At 35.1% G+C, this 11206-nt stretch overlaps 1 long non-coding RNA gene and 1 pseudogene across 1 annotated transcript; both read left to right on the forward strand.

Annotated features, from left to right (window-relative positions):
* The first annotated feature begins 480 nt into the window (after positions 1 to 480).
* Positions 481 to 9620, forward strand: LOC104101968 (uncharacterized; annotated as a pseudogene).
* A 398-nt stretch (positions 9621 to 10018) lies between these two features.
* LOC117278157 (uncharacterized) lies at positions 10019 to 10493 on the forward strand. Its single transcript, XR_004508480.2, has 2 exons — positions 10019 to 10241; positions 10420 to 10493. It is a non-coding gene; the product is annotated as an uncharacterized lncRNA (long non-coding RNA).
* The last annotated feature ends 713 nt before the right edge of the window (positions 10494 to 11206 follow it).

The raw sequence follows: 11206 nt of genomic DNA on the forward strand, positions 1-11206 counted from the left end.
TGTGCCGAAATACATCAAATCAATTTGGAATGACTTTAAATTTTGCACACAAGTCATAATTGACATAACAAAGCTATTCCAATTTCCAGAATCGGATTCCGGTCCCGATATCAAAAAGTCAACCCCCGATCAAACTTCTCAAAAATTCATCTTTCGCCATTTCAAGCCAAATTTCTCTACAGACCTCCAAATAATTTTTCGGACACGCTCCCAAGTTCATAATTACCATACAAAGCTATTGACATCATCAAAATTCTATTCCAGAGTTGTTTTCACACAGTTTCAACTACGGTAAAAATTCTAAGACTTAAGCTTCCGTTTTGGTGACCAAGTATCCCAAATCACTCTAAATCATCCGGTAACTGAATTCAACAATGCACGCAAGTCAATACACATAATAAGAAGCTGCTCAGGGCCTTATGCCACCAGACGAGGCTTAAGTTCTTAAAACGATAAGTCTGGTCGTTACAGAAAGTTGTTTGTCTTCAAATACAAAGCATAACAAAGGGAAAGGCATATTGGTGAAGGAGAATACAAATAAATCTGGATTGAGTGCAATTAGAATGTTTGGAATGCATATTGCAGATGGCGATAAAATAAATGGACATATTGTTGTGCCAACTCCATCATATCAAAATTGCACACCATCAATTATCTACCCAATAATGAGTTGTGGGCAAATTTTGAAATCCAAGACTCTTGCATATAATCCAAAGTCCCTTCCAGTAGAAAATTTGAAAAATGGTTAGTCTTTTCTGGTGTCCTAATTATTAATTTGTATGTAATGATTATCTATATTTATATAGAAGGTTTAAATATTTGAAAATTTGAATTTATGATTGGCAGCATTTGAAAGTTGTTTGTCTTCAAATACAAAGCAGAACAAAGGGAAAGACATATTGGTGAATGAGAATATGGATAACTCTAGATTGAGTTTAATTAGAATGGATGGAATGCATGTCCCAAATGGCGATACAACAAATGGACATTGTGTTGCGCTAACTCCATCATATCAGAATTGCACGCCACCAGTTAGCAATCCCATAATTAGTTGTCGACAGGTTTCTTCATCAAAAACTTTTGCATATGATCCACAGTCCCTTCCACTACGAGATTTGAATAATGGTTAGTCTTTTTTTGCTGTCCTAATCCTTAACTTGTATGTAATGGTTATCTACATTTATCTGGAATGTTTAAACTTTAATGTAACTTGAAAATTTTATTTTTTTAATGGCAGAGTTTGAAAGTTGTTTGTCTTCCAATACAAAGCAAAAGATGGGGAAAGGCATATTGGTGAATGAGCATATGGATTTAAGTCGTGTCAATATGCAAACTGAAATTTTAAGTTCTAGTAATGTTACTCCACAAGATCATTCAAGTTATTTTGGTGAGTTGCTCAACTGTCTCTAGATAATAACTCATAACTAAATTCAAGAAACGATAGGATATTATTAAACTTTTTTCTACTACTTTGAGTTATTAATTACTCCTTTTATATTAAACAAAGGCATTATATGTATTCAAAGTGAAGATAAAGTCCCTGATTTAAATATTGCTCTAGGTGATGAAGGTAAAACTTTGAGTTTTCTCATATCGCTATAGACTGATTGCAAAGTTGTACTTTTGTAGTAAAATTCCGATAGTAACATCATTATATACACAAATTCATGAAAGTTAATTATATATTTATTTCATGCATAACAGGTCAACTAAACCTAGAAGGGGAAGGTGATGATGATGATGAAGATGCAAGTGAGTGTGAAGGTACGTAACTCAATTAGTGATAAATCATGTCCAACATATATTGATAATTAGAGTTGTAGTTCAATTGTCACTTATTTGAGTTCACTTATTTGAGTTTACTATCAACTTTTTATAGAGGATGACATTGACTGTTGGGACATTTGCAGTGAAGGTATGTGTTATATGTGTTTTCATATATGGGATTAATTAAATTAGCTACATTATAAAATTGGTGACTCTAACCATATAAATGTTTTCATTAATAGAGTACTGGGATATAGGAAATCCTACAAATGTATGCGAACATTGTGGGGCATATTTTTGGTTCGAAAAAAGAGTCAATAAGCAGTATAAGTCTAAACGACCAGTATTTACTATATGTTGTAATCGTGGAAAGATAAAGCTGCCGAATCCAAAGGACCCTCCTCAAATTCTAACGCAATTGTTGTTTGGATCTGGTAAGGGGAAACATCTTTTTTAATCATTTTAAAATAATATCGCGTTTCATATATAGTTCGTCATTCTCCAGTTGTATAAAATGCAGGTCCTAAAAGCGACCATTTTTGAGAGAACATTAGGATTTATAATTCTATGTTCTCATTTACATCAATGGGGGGAAATGTTGATGTCTCTGTTAATCAAACACGGGGACCAAGAAAATTCAAATTGTCTGGTCAGAACTATTATCAAATCGGAAGTCTATTGCCTCCTGATGGATCCAACCCGAAGTTTGCGCAATTATATATTTATGATATAGAAAATGAAGTACAAAATAGAATTCATGCTGTGAGGTTTGGATTCTACCATAAATGAATTATAACACGTAAATATATTTTGCATGAAAATACAATATATAATAATTTCATATATATGTATTTCTTCGCAGTCGTGGCCAAACCATGAACAAACTTCATGCTGAGATTGTTAATGATCTGAAGCAAATGCTTGATAGCAACAATGTTTTGGCAAAGACATTTAGAATGGTAAGATATAGATTTCAAGAAGATAGAAGCTCCAATGTTAGACTGAGATTGATAGGAAAAAGGAGCACCGATGGAAGAAAATACAACTTGTGAATCAACGGAGATGACCCAAAAGGTCATCTTATGTTTTAGAACTTGAATCTGCGCTCTTAAGCCTTAAAAATCTCATTTTTACCCTCCTCGATTTGCGTGCGCAGTCCGGGCATATTTCCGGAAAGCTTTTATGTTGAAAATTAATGAAAATAAGAATTTATACCTTAAAAGTTGATTTTAATTGATTTCGGTCAATATTTTTGGTAAACAGGACCGGATCCGTATTTTGATGGTCCCGGTGGGTCCATATCGCATTATGGGACCTGGGCGTATGCCCGAAATCGAATTCGGAGGCCCATAGCTTAAGTTATAAATTTTTGATGAAAAATAAAAGTCTAAAAATTAATTATTTTGAAGAATTGATTGATGTTTGGCACTGTTAGTGCCAGGTCCGTATTCTGATTCTGGAACCCGGTACAGATTTATTATGATATTTAAGACTCATCTGTGAAATTTGGTGAGGAACGGAGTTGATTTGAGGTGATTCGGGCATCTAGTTGAGAAGATATGAATTTTTACAGTGTTCTTGAGAATTTCATTTGATTTGGTGCTAAATTCGTAGTTCTAGGTGTTATTTTGGCGATTCGATCGCGCGAGCAAGTTCGTATGATATTTTTAGTCTTGTGTGCATGTTTGGTTTAGAGCCCTGAGGGCTCGGGTGAGTTTCGGATAGGCCACAGAATGTTTTAGACTTTGAAAATCTGACATTTTGCTGCAGTAGGTGTTCTGGTATGTCCTTCTTCGCGTTCGCGAAGGTACTCTCGCAAACGCGAAGAGTAAAACTGGGCAGCTGAAGCTTTCTTCTTCATGAACGCGAAGGCTTGGTCGCGAACGCGAAGCGATGGGGGCGTTACCCTTCGCGAACACGACCAGCTCGTCGCGAACGCATAGTGTTAGGCACACCTGGGGGAGAGTTGATCGTTCTTTCATCACGAACGCGAGCAATGTCTCACGGACGTGAAGGCCATGGGGGGGGGGGTAGCCTACGCGAACGCGAAGGCTTGGCAGCCTATACTCTTCGCGAATGCGACAGTGCTCTCGCAAACATGATGAACACTATCGCCCAGCACTTAACGAATCCAAACATGGGATTTAGCCAAAAAACTCATTTTTCTCAAAAACCAAACAGTGAGAGGCGATATTTCAAGAGCCATTTCTTCTCCAAAGTGTTGGTAAGTGATTCTAAACCACTTTATTTCAATTACCCATTACATTTTATGAATTATCAACCTAAAATCTAGAGTTTTCATGGTAGAATTAGGGGTTAGGGTAGAAACTAGGGATTCCGAAAATTTGAGGATTTAGACCCCAATTTGAGGTCGGATTCCAAAACTAATTATGTATTCGGGCTCAGGGGTGAATGGGTAAAAGGATTTTAGGTCGAACCTTGGGTTTTGACCAAGCAGGCCCGGAGTCGATTTTTCGACTTTTTTGGATGAAAATTTGGGAAATTTATTTATGAAATATAATTGGTTCCTTTAGCAATATTTGACGTTATTGAGTCATTTTTGAATAGATACGAATGGTTTGGAGGTGAATTCCAAAGAAAAAGTTGTGATTGAGAATTAAGTGGTCTTCAGAGCAAGGTAAGTATCATGTCTAACTTTGGCTTGAGGGAATATGTATTATGTGTTTATTTGCTTCGTATTTGGTTGTTAAATACGATGCATAGATGAGGTGACGAGCATCTATGCGTCATTTTCGAGTCATAGCATGCGAGTGAAATTCTATTCTTGTCTATTTTGTAGCCTTAAATTCTACTATCCATGCTTAGCGGGTTATTTGAAATGTTGGGTGACTTATATCTGGTTTCACTGAGATTTGGTAACTTTCAAATATTGATTCAAGGTTGAGGTTATATTGTGCTATTGATCATAGGTAAAATACTGGTTTCTTTGTGATACTCCTATCTATCCATTATTATTGATTCTGTGATTTGAGAGAAGGAGTGTAAAGCACGAAGGGTGATGCCGTGCATGCATTATTTATATTGTGAGGAAGAGTGTAAAGCACGAAGGATGATGCCATGCCGTTCTATTTATTTATTTGGTGAGGTTGAGAGTAAAAGCACGAAGGGTGATGCCGTGCCGTTCTATTTATTTATTTGATGAGGTTGAGAGTAAAAACATAAAGGGTGATGCCGACAGTTTTCCTTTGCTGTTTTATTTGCTCAATTTGTTTAAGGATTTTCGGTTTAATTCTGTCTTTTCATTATTCTCACACTTTATATTGTATTCCCCCCCACTGTATGTCCCCTTCCCATTATTTCTACGTTATTTCTTTATTTACTGTTGTTGCCACTAGCATGATTATACTGTTCAGGTTATATGTGGGTGCCTTGTCCTGGCCTCGTCACTACTTCACCGAGTTTAGGCTCGGCACTTATCAGTACATGGAGTCGGTTGTACTGATGCTGCACTCTGAACTTTCTGTGCAAATTTTGGTACCAGCTCAGGTTGAATGAGATTTTACGATTGGTCCGCTGTCCGGAGACTCAAGGTAGATCTGTTGGCGTTCACAGACCTTGAAGTCCCCGTTTATCTTTTATGTCCTACTGTTTTCTTTCATTCAGACAGTTGTATTTCTTTCAGACTATTACTTGTAGTAAATTCTAGAATGCTCATGAATTGTGACTCCAGATCCGAGTGGTAGGAATTAATACAGTTTTATAATATTTCGCACTTATTATACTTCATCTTAGTTAATTATTGTTATTTACTGAATAGAAATAAGGAATTGGTTTAATGATTCTCTAACGTTGGCTTGCCTAACAAGTAAAATGTTAGGCGCCATCACGGTCCCATCGGTAGAAAATTTCGGGTCCTGACACAACTGGAGGAAGGAAATGTGTTAGCATGCAGGAGTATTTTGCTTATAAAATTCAAGAAAGGAAGAATGAAGTTCCGACGATTGTGTCTTCTAGAAGATTATTTCAGCAATTCTTGGTTGATGCATATACAATGATCAAATTTTCTCGATTAAGGTATATTAGGCTTAATCAAAAAAAGTTGAGATGTCACATGTATAAAGGCTTACAAGATGTTGTTTTGCATGGAGAAATTAATCCTTCTTCTCAAGGAAAAAGGATAATTCTACCGTCCAGCTTCACAGGGGGTGCACGGTACATGATTCAAAACTATCAAGATGTTATGACAATATGCAAATGGTCTAGGTACCCTGATCTTTTCATCACGTTTACTTGCAATCGAAAGTGGCCTGAGATTCATAGATTTTTAGAGAGTAGGGGCTTAAATCCTGAGGACCGTCCAGACATTTTATCTAGGGTATTCAAAATCAAATTGGACCGTTTGATAAAGGATTTACGTGACAATCAAATTTTTGTAAAAGTAAAAGCAGGAATATTGCCATAGTCAACTTCTAAAAAATAATAATTACTTTTTATGTTACATATGATAATAGGTTTTAAAAGGAATATTTCAATTATATTTATGAAGTGTAATAAATTCTTTTTGTTGCAGTGATTTATACAGTTGATTTCCAAAAATGAGGGCTGCCTCATGCTCACATCTTGCTTTTTCTTCACGAGCATGATAAATATCCAACTGCAGCAGATATTGATCGAATTATTTCTGCCGAAATACCAGATGAATTAGCCGATCCTGTTTATTATAAGGCCGTGCATAATTTTATGATGCATTGCCCATGTGGTTCCGCAAGAAAATCTTCTCCTTGCATGCAGAGCGGAAGATGTACCATGCATTTTCCAAAAAGGTTTGTTGAGTCAACAACAATTGATGAAGAGGGTTATCCTGTTTATAGACAAAGGGATAATGGTAGAACTATCAAAAAGGATGGTATTGACTTGGATAGTAGGTATGTGGTACCTCATAATCGGTTCTTATTACTTAAGTATGATGCTCATATTAATGTAGAATAGTGCAATCAGACAAAATCCATTAACTACTTATTTAAGTATATTAACAAAGGAAATGATCGTGTTACCGCTATTTTTTTTCAAAGTGTGCAAGAGGAAGATTCATCAAATATTGATAAAATAAATATGTATTATGATTGCCGATACATATCACCATGTGAAGCTGCTTGGAGAATATTCAAATTTCCAATTCATCATAGAGAACCTCCTGTGGAAAGACTATCATTTCATCTTCCAAATGAACAAAATGTTATATTCTCTGATGATTGCAAATAGACCAAGTGTAAAGGAATCAATGTTTTAAAGTTGGTTTGAGACAAATAAAACATTGCCAGAAGCAAGAGAATTGACTTATGTAGAATTCCCTCTTATGTTTGTTTGGAAGAAACAATTGAAAAGATGGGAGAAAAGAAGAACTTTTGTATTTTCCATTGGAAGAAATTGTTTTGTTCCGCCTGGAACTGGTGAATTATATTATCTCAGATTGTTGTTGAATGTCATTAAAGATCCAAAATCCTATGACGATCTTAAAAGAATCAACAATCATAACCATCTCACTTTTAGAGATGCATGTTATGCACTTGGGTTATTGGATGATGATAGAGTATGTGCATGCCATAAAGGAAGCAAGTAACTGGGGAATGCCATCATATCTTAGGCAATTATTTGCTATGTTGCTGTTATCTAATTCGATGTCTTGGCCAGAATATGTTTGGCAATCAACATGGCAATTATTTTCAGAAGATATCCTCCATGAAGAAAGAGTGTTGTTGACTGATCCATGTATAAATATAAACTTTCTATTTTCAAGTTATCAAATAATGTTTCAGTGTAAATATGAGGATATCAATAAAGTAGTTATTTGTAGCATAATAACTAAATATAGTTATAAAGAGGATAAGTGGACAAACAATTACATACTTATATATCATGTTTGGAAATTTGAGTGTACATATGAGGATATAACCAGTCTAGCTCCAAGTATATTTAAAGGGTTAATATTTAATTTTTTATTATTGATATTCTTTAATTTATGACCTTTATTTCTAAGATAATAAGGAGTTGCGGGATATAACATTCATAAGTTCTTTGTTGTGTAAATCATAATTAAAAGCAACTAACCTAACTATATTTGTTAAATAGAATATACCTTATTTGTTTAATCATGTAATATCTTTTTTATATTATGGTTATTTAAATTCTATAATTCCTTTTGTTCTTTCAGAGGCAGAGCTAACAGATGATGAATTGAAAAATCGTTGTTTGCAAAAGTTGGAAAAAGTTTTGAAAAGTTGTGGAAGAAGTTTTCAGGATTTTTTCAAAAATGCCAAGACCTCTTTACAATGAGGAAGAAGTTGACCATAGCAATAGATTAATCCATGATAAATTGCATTATAATCGTCGTTCTCTGTTAGAGGAACATCAACAATTATTAATGAATTTGACAGCTGAACAAAAGTCGGTTTATGACAAAATTATGAGGGCAGTGAATGAAGCCAAAGGTGGATTCTTCTTTTTGTATGGTTACGGGGGAACTCGCAAGACTTTTATTTGGAAGACTCTGTCTTTTATGAGGGGACATTGTGTTAACTGTTGCATCAAATGGCATTGCATCTCTTTTGTTACCAGGTGGTAGAACAGCTCATTCGAGATATGCAATTCCTCTCAATCCAACTGAAAATTTAACATGCAATATAAAGCAAGGTAGTCCTCTAACAAATTTGATTATAAAGGCAAAGTTGATTATTTGGGATGAGGCACCGATGATGCATAAATATTGTTTTGAAACTCTTGATCAAATTCTGAGAGATATTCTTAGATTTAAAGACACATCCAGTGCTGATAAACCTTTTGGAGGTAAAACAGTTGTTCTTGGTGGAGACTTCAGACAAATTTTGCATGTTATTGCAAAAGGATCTAGGCAAGATATTGTTAACGCTACTCTAAATTCGTCGCATTTGTGGACCCACTGTGAAGTCTTAAATCTAACAAAGAATATGAGGTTGCAGAGAGATCAGTTAGATGCATATTTGGATGAGTTAAGAAATTTTTCTGAATGGATTTTGTCAATCGGTGATGGAAGGATTGGGAGTTCCATTGATGGCATTGAGAAGGTCTAAATCCCTGATGATCTTCTCATAAGTAATTGTGATGATCCAATATCGACAATTGTTGAAAGTAGATATCCAGATTTCTTTAGCCATTCCAGTGACATAGATTACCTCCAACAAAGAGCAATTCTTGCTTCGACTCTTGATATGGTGGAATCAATCAATGAATATAAGGTTTCACTCAATCATAGTCCTGAGAAGACATATTTGAGTTTTGATACCGTTTGTATGTCTGATCATTCCTTTTCAACTTTGGAGCACGTACATACACCAGAATTCCTAAATAGTATTAAATATTTTGGAATTCCAAATCACTTTATCACTTTGAAGGTTGGTGTTCCCGTGATGTTGTTGAGAAATATAGACCAGTCATCGGGATTGTGTAATGGCACGAGGTTGATCATCACAAGACTTGGAAATCGGATTATTGAAGCCAAGGTTTTATCTGGTAATATGGCTGGACAAAAAGTGTTTATCTCGAGAATGACATTGACACCATCAGATGCAAGAACACCTTTTAAGTTCCAGCGAAGATAATTTCCAATTGTTGTATCTTTTGCCATGACAATTAATAAAAGTCAAGGCCAGTCGTTATCTCACGTGGGGTTATTTTTGAAGAAGCCAGTATTTACTCATGGACAATTGTATGTTGCTCTTTCACGCGTGACAAGTAGAAAAGGGTTGAAGATTTTAGTTTTTGATGATGATGGCCAAATAACGAATGAAGCTAGAAATGTGGTGTATAAAGAAATTTTCCGTAATTTAGTTTGAGATGAAGCTAGAGATGGTGGAATCATCAGGATTTATAAAATACAGGTCCTAAATGCTAGAGATGTGGAATCATCAGGTATTCACAATTTGCTTTTCCAATAAATATAAAGAGAGTTGACTATAAATTTTAAGTCATCAGTCACTGTTGTTTTGGCAGGGGCGAGAAGAATTCGGTGATGTAAGTATAATATGTTTCACCAACAAGATGCAGAGCCAAGTTAACAGAAGTTGCTTTCTACTATTGTCTTTTAGACTACACTACTAATGATCTAATTCACTTAAATATATATTTTTTTCAATTCTATTGCCCATCTAATTGTTGATTGTTCTTATAGTTATTATTCTTGAATTACATATATAGTTCTAGCGAGTTTAGATTGTGCACTATTTATTTGTTTTATGTGATTTCATAAACCAATGTGACAATTCTTCATGAATTACTGAAAATTGTGTCACTTTCATTTGCGACGACAGCTGGTTATGTTATTTCTTGCTGACACCAAGTATTGGTGCAGGTTTCTTACATGATATTGCAGAGGGTATCTCCTGTTACTCATTCTGTGGGCAACTGTGTGAAGCAAGTGGTGGTTATTGTGACTTTCGTGCTCTTCTTCCGCACACCTGTTTCTCCCATTAACAGTTTGGGTATGACACCTTACACTTTATACTTGTCATCATATAGCTGATTGAGAAGGAAACCCCTTTTCCTATTCCAATCCCTCCAGATGACAGCTCGAGTTAACACATGTTGAATATAAAAAGTTAGAAATTACCTTTTTTATTTACAACAAGATAATAATTTCTTCTTCATTTTCTATTTTAGGCACTGGAGTGGCCCTTGCTGGAGTTTTCCTATATTTAAGGGTGAAGCGCATTAAACCTAAGGCAAAAACGGAATGAAGTCTAGATCAATTTTGATGGTAAATTGTGATCATTAGATGGATGTACCAAAACTTGGTTGTATTCTAGGCAGGTCTTCTTTTAGTTTGTTGTGCCATGTGGGACGAGTTATTCTTTTCTGATGCAGCCTTAACTAATTGTTGCTAATTTGACAATTTCACTACATCACTGTTGTCTTTCTTTTGTAGGGTGTATTTTGTAATGTTCGACATGCTTAGGACCCAAGTAGCATTGTCTAATGTGAAGTTTCTTATATGGTAAATTGTGATCATTAGATGTGATCAAATATGACACCAGGTTTCCAGCGAAGATTTCCAATTGTTGTATCTTTTGCCATGACAATTAATAAAAGTCAAGGCAGTCATTGTCTCGTGTGCCTTGGAAAGTTCTTTCTTGATGGTGTTCTGCTATTTGATTTTGTTCCCAAACCTTCTTACTGACATTTTGCTGCTGAATGTGAGTATTTTATATAGACTATAACTTACATTGCCCATGTTACATGTTACAGGGGTGACTTTAATATCTAACACATTCTATTTCTCATTTACAATATGATATTAATAATTTATTTTTCTTTTCTGAGTATATGGTAAGAACAATATTGTCATACTAATATTCAAAAGTACCATCCGCGCATCGCGCGGGTACTTATACTAGTATGTCAAGAAAGTATAACGAAAGGCAAATGTAACTCTTTTTGAAGAGTAAAT

This window comes from Nicotiana tomentosiformis, chromosome 2 (assembly GCF_000390325.3).
Source record: "Nicotiana tomentosiformis chromosome 2, ASM39032v3, whole genome shotgun sequence".
NCBI lineage: Eukaryota > Viridiplantae > Streptophyta > Magnoliopsida > Solanales > Solanaceae > Nicotiana > Nicotiana tomentosiformis.